Raw genomic sequence first — 6098 nt, 5'->3', positions numbered from 1 at the left:
TTGCTCAATGATTTATTTTATCAGTGAGGTTCTGCACATAGAGTTTGCTCAAGGTATTATTTTATCAGTGAGGTTCTGCACATAGAGTTTGCTCAATGTATTGATTTTATCAGTGAGGTTATGAATATAGTTTGCTCAATGTTTATTTTATCAGTGAGGTCTGCAATAGAGTTGCTCAATGATTATTTTATCAGTGAGGTACTGCATACTAGAGTTTGCTCAGTGTTATTTTATCAGTGAGTTCTGCATAGAGTTTGCTCAATGTTTATTTTTCAGTGAGGTACTGCACTATAAGTTTGCTCAATGTATTATTTTATCAGTGAGGTACTGCATATAGAGTTTGCTCAAGATTTATTTTTATCAGTGAGGTACTGCACATAGAGTTTGAATGATTATTTTATCAGTGAGGTACTGCACATAGAGTTTGCTCAGGATTATTTTATCAGTGAGGTACGCAATAGAGTTTGTCAATGATTTTGTATCAGTGGGTTCTGCACTAGATTTGCTCATTGTATATTTTATCAGTAGGTATCGCAATAGAGTTTGCTCAAGTGTTTATTTTATCAGTGAGGTATCTGCAATAGAGTTTGCTCAAGTAGTATTTTATCAGTGAGGTCTGCACATAGAGTTTGCTCAAGGTTTATTTTATCAGTGAGGTACTGCATATAGAGTTTGCTCAATGTATTTTTTTTATCAGTGAGGTACTGCATATAGAGTTTGCTCAATGTATTATTTTATCAGTGAGGTACTGCACATATAGTTTGCTCAATGTTTATTTTATCAGTGAGGTTCTGCACATAGAGTTTGCTCAATGATTTATTTTATCAGTGAGGTTCTGCACATAGAGTTTGCTCAAGGATTTATTTTATCAGTGAGGTTCTGCACATAGAGTTTGCTCAATGATTTATTTTATCAGTGAGGTACTGCACATAGAGTTTGCTCAATGTATTATTTTATCAGTGAGGTTCTGCATTAGAGTTTGCTCAATTGTATTATTTTATCAGTGAGGTTCTGCACATAGAGTTTGCTCAAGTATTATTTTATCAGTGAGGTCTGCAATAGAGTTTGCTCAAGGTTTATTTTATCAGTGAGGTTCTGCACATAGAGTTTGTTCAAGGTTTATTTTATCAGTGAGGTACTGCATATAGAGTTTGCTCAAGGTTTATTTTATCAGTGAGGTACTGCATATAGAGTTTGCTCAAGTGTTATTTTATCAGTGAGGTTACTGCATCATAGAGTTTGCTCAATGTATTTTTTATCAGTGAGGTTACTGCACATAGAGTTTGCTCAAGTGTTTATTTTATCAGTGAGGTTCTGCACATAGAGTTTGCTCAAGGATTATTTTATCAGTGAGGTACTGCATATAGAGTTTGCTCAATGTATTATTTTATCGTGAGGTACTGCAATAGAGTTTGCTCAAGTATTATTTTATCAGTGAGGTCTGCACATATAGAGTTTGCTCAATGTTTATTTTATCAGTGAGGTTCTGCACATAGAGTTGTCAATGTATATTTTTCATGAGGTACTGCAATGGTTTGCTCAAGGTTTATTTATCATGAGGTTCTGCACATAGAGTTTGCTCAATGGATTTATTTTATCAGTGTAGTGTACTGCACATAGAGTTGCTCAATGATTATTTTATCAGTGAGGTTCTGCACATAAGTTTGCTCAAGATTATTTTTCAGTGAGGTCTGCACATAGAGTTTGCTCAATGTATTATTTTTATCAGTGAGGTACTGCACATAGAGTTTGCTCAATGTATTATTTTATCAGTGAGGTACTGCACATAGAGTTTGCTCAAGTGTTATTATTTATCAGTGAGGTACTGCACATAGAGTTTTGCTCAATGTTTATTTTATCAGTGAGGTACTGCACATAGAGTTTGCTCAAGTGTTATTTATCAGTGAGGTATGCACATAGAGTTTGCTCAAGGTATTTATCATGAGTTGACATAGAGTTTGCTCAAGTGATTATTTTATCAGTAGGTCTGCACATAGATAGTTTGTCAAGGTATTTCTTTTCAGTGAGGTTCTGCACATAAGTTTGCTCAATGTTTATTTTATCAGTGAGGTATCTGCACATGAGTTTGCTCAAGATTATTTTACTCAGTGAGGTCTGCACATGAGTTTGCTCAATGTATTATTTTATCAGTGAGGTACTGCACATAGTTTTGCTCAATGTATTATTTTAATCAGTAGGTACTGCAATAGAGTTTGCTCAAGGTTGTTTATTTTATCAGTGAGGTTCTGCCATAGAGTTTGCTCAAGGATTATTTTATCAGTGAGGTATGCATATAGAGTTTGCTCAATGTATTTTTATCAGTGAGGTTCTGCATTAGAGTTTGCTCAATTTTATTTTATCAGTGAGGTACTGCACATAGAGTTTTGCTCAATGTTTATTTTATCAGTGAGGTACTGCACATAGAGTTTGCTCAATTGTATTTTTTTTCAGTGAGGTACTGCATATTTGAGTTTGCTCAATGTATTATTTTATCAGTGAGGTTACTGCATATAGAGTTTGCTCAAGGATTTATTTTATCAGTGAGGTTCTGCACATAGAGTTTGCTCAATGTATTATTTTTATCAGTGAGGTTACTGACGATAGAGTTTGCTCAAGGTTTTATTTTATCAGTGAGGTTTCTGCACATAGAGTTTGCTCAATGTTTATTTTATCAGTGAGGGGACTGCACATAGAGTTTGCTCAATGTATTATTTATCAGTGAGGTTCTGCACATAGAGTTTGCTCAAGGTTTATTTTTATCAGTGATGGTCTGCATACTAGAGTTTGCTCAATGATTTATTTTTATCAGTGAGGTACTGCATAGAGTTTGCTCAATGGTTTATTTTGTCAGTGAGGTATCCCTATAGAGTTGCTCAATGTATTTTTTATCAGTGAGGTTACTGCATATAGAGTTTGCTCAAGTGTTATTTTAAACATGAGGTTCTGCAAATAGAGTTTGCTCATGGTGTTATTTTATCAGTGAGGTACTGCATATAGAGTTTGCTCAAGGTGTTATTTTATCAGTGAGGTTCTGCTCATAGAGTTTGCTCAAAGATTTATTTTTTTCAGTGAGGTACTGCACATAGAGTTTGCTCAATTTATTATTTTATCAGTGAGGTACTGCACATAGAGTTTGCTCAAGGATTTATTTGATCAGTGAGGTACTGCACATAGAGTTTGCTCAATGTATTATTTTATCAGTGAGGTACTGCACATAGAGTTTGCTCATGGTGTTATTTTATCAGTGAGGTACTAGAGTTTGTTCAAAGTATACTGGATCACTGAGGTAATACACATTCAAGGTATTTCGGATTATTGATGTACATACTGTAGATATAGTTTGTTCAAGGTATTCCCTGTCGGTGAGGTACTGTACATAATACAGTTTGTTCAGGGTATTCCCTGTCAGTGAGGTAATTCACATGAAGTTTGTTCAAGATATTCCCTGTCAGTGAGGTAATGCTCATATATTGTGTTCAAGGTGTTCCCTTACAGTGAGGTAATGCACATACAAATGTATATTGTGTTGAAGGTGTTCCCTGTCAGTGAAAGTTTGTTCGAAGTATTCCCTGTCAGTGAGGTAATGCACATATATTGTGTTCAAGGTGTTCCCTGTCAGTGAGGTCATGCACATATAGTTTGTTCAAGGTGTTCCCTGTCAGTGAGGTAATGCACATATATTGTGTTCATGAAATTTATGATCGGTGAGATATTGCAAGTTGAGTTCATTCAAGGTATTCCCAATCAGTGATGAAGTTACTGTGTATAGGGTTTGTTCAACGTATACTTCACTATTAAAAGCTGACTCTTCTCAGCAAGAAAGATAACTCCATCCTGCTTTTTGCAAGAACTATGGCCCCTTTTGGACTTAAAAAATATCAGATTTCTTGGTTTAGTTTTGCGTTTAGATCAATTTTTCTCCTTTATGGTCAAAGCTTTTGCTTTAAAACTTGGAGCAGTTATTTGCCATTATAAGCTGACTCTGGACAGCAAGTGCCGTACGTGACTCTACATTGCCTTTTGCAAGCATTACGGCTCCTTTTGGAATTAGAAAATAATGGATAGGGCAATATTTCTAATATACAGAGACAAAAAAATAAGCATGGCGGTGCTTTTGTCCCGTCTTCTAATTACAAAATTATATTTACCACAATTTGAAAAAGCTGCAAAACATCCCTAGAGTTATTTCATGCAGGACGTAAGACTGACGCACTTGGACACGAACGGATAGTTTCCTGGTCGAACGGGCGTCCAGACATATATTTCACTAATATGATAATCAGAAAGACAGCAATATATATGCAGAAAGCGGCAATGATCCAAGTCGTTATGAAGTCAGGTCTAACAATTATATGGAAGATGTGAAAATTTGATGCAACCTTCGGCTGGCATGACGCGAAATTACTAACAGCATACTTAAAGAGCAGGGAAAATCTGCCAGGCAAAACTTAACCTGCACTGATTATACGAATCTTTCTGTAGTTGGAGGCACAGGCACCAGTATCGGACCTGGGACAAAGAATATGGCCTTGTTTTCATTCTAAATGAGTTCAAAATGAAAAATATGTAATGAAATATGAGCCCCCTTCAAAAGATACATATTGGTTGGAGGCGCAGATAGAAATATATGGCTTGAGGGTGACTGTTTAGGCGGCAACGAGGCTCTGCTTAATTACCGCGAAACAGTTTCCCGAGAGCCAGATATTTTCATTCAAGCCTTCAACTAGTGATAGACTATTAGCAGAAATTAAATAAAACAAATGCTTTTCTTTTAAGCACTATTCTATTATAGTAGTGTATGAATTTACTCATTCATTCATAAATTTCAGCACGCGAGTCGTCTTAAACCCGGGGGTGTAAGATGAGTTTTTTCCAGCAAAAGCAAAAACACGGGAAATTCCTGTCTTGCATGTAAGAACTTTTGAAGTACTTTACAAAAACATACTTCAGTCCCAACCATCAAGACGGTCGAACATACTCTGCAATCTTTGAAGCTACTAGTTGATCTCGTACATTCATCTGCATTAAACAAACATCGATGCTTCAGACTGTAAACCGTTGGGAAAATGATTATGAAGAAAGGACAACCGATCTTTCCGTCCGATTTTTTGTGAAACTGAATCTGAAACAATGAATATTGTTTAATGCATTTATATGTAAATCTGGACAGTGAAAGTAACAAAATACGTTGCTATTTTGGCAAAATTAAGATCCGTACCACCAGGGTTATAGTAAGTAGCAATTTTACCTATTATCGTGCTTGATTCAGATTCTTATGGTCGTACACATTCTATATATGTTTCTTAAACATCATCTAAGAAATGAAGCCACAGACGCGTTACAAAAGCAACGGTCGCAACTTTAATGTTAGTTAAGTGATCCAGTCTGGTCGTACAAAGGTTATTTTTTTAAAAAAAAAAAGATTATTATTTCAACCAATCAGAATACTTTCTTCAGCAGCTAAGCCTCAGTTATAGTGACTGAATTGAGACATGTCGTTACGTCACTTTGGCGTGCGAGAGATTTTTGTAACACATTTCGTTGGGAGGAACGTAGGAAATTGTTGAGGACTTTTCGTATCTTGGTGTACTTTTTAATTATAATGGCAATTTTTCTAAAGCCAAAGCAAAACTTGTAGAACAGGCAAGACGTGCCATGTTTTCGATTATCTAGATTATCTCGTAAACTTAATCTTACTTTCTCTATGCAATTACATTTATTTGATACAATGATTGCACCAATTTTGTTGTATGGAAATGAGGCCTGGGTGTTGAAAATCTTAAGATTTTAGAACAATTTCATTTAAAATTTTGTAAATTCATCCTGAATTTGAAATCATCCACACCAAATTGTATGGTGTACGGAGAGTTAGGTATTATGCCTATAACACTGCAAGCCAAATCTAGAGTATTATGTTTTTATATCAAATTATTAAATACTATATAAAGATGACAAAATTGGTAAAATACTGTATAAAACTATTCTGCATTTGCACAGTAGCAATATACTTACTTCCCCTTGCATATCTTTTGTTAAGTCTAATCTTGACGAGCTTGGTTTGTCTGACTATTTTATTAACCAAAAGGTTACAAACTTGA

The sequence above is a fragment of the Mercenaria mercenaria genome, chromosome 9, assembly GCF_021730395.1.
Source record: "Mercenaria mercenaria strain notata chromosome 9, MADL_Memer_1, whole genome shotgun sequence".
NCBI classification, from domain to species: Eukaryota; Metazoa; Mollusca; class Bivalvia; order Venerida; family Veneridae; genus Mercenaria; species Mercenaria mercenaria.
Note: the sequence above shows the minus strand (reverse complement) of the source record.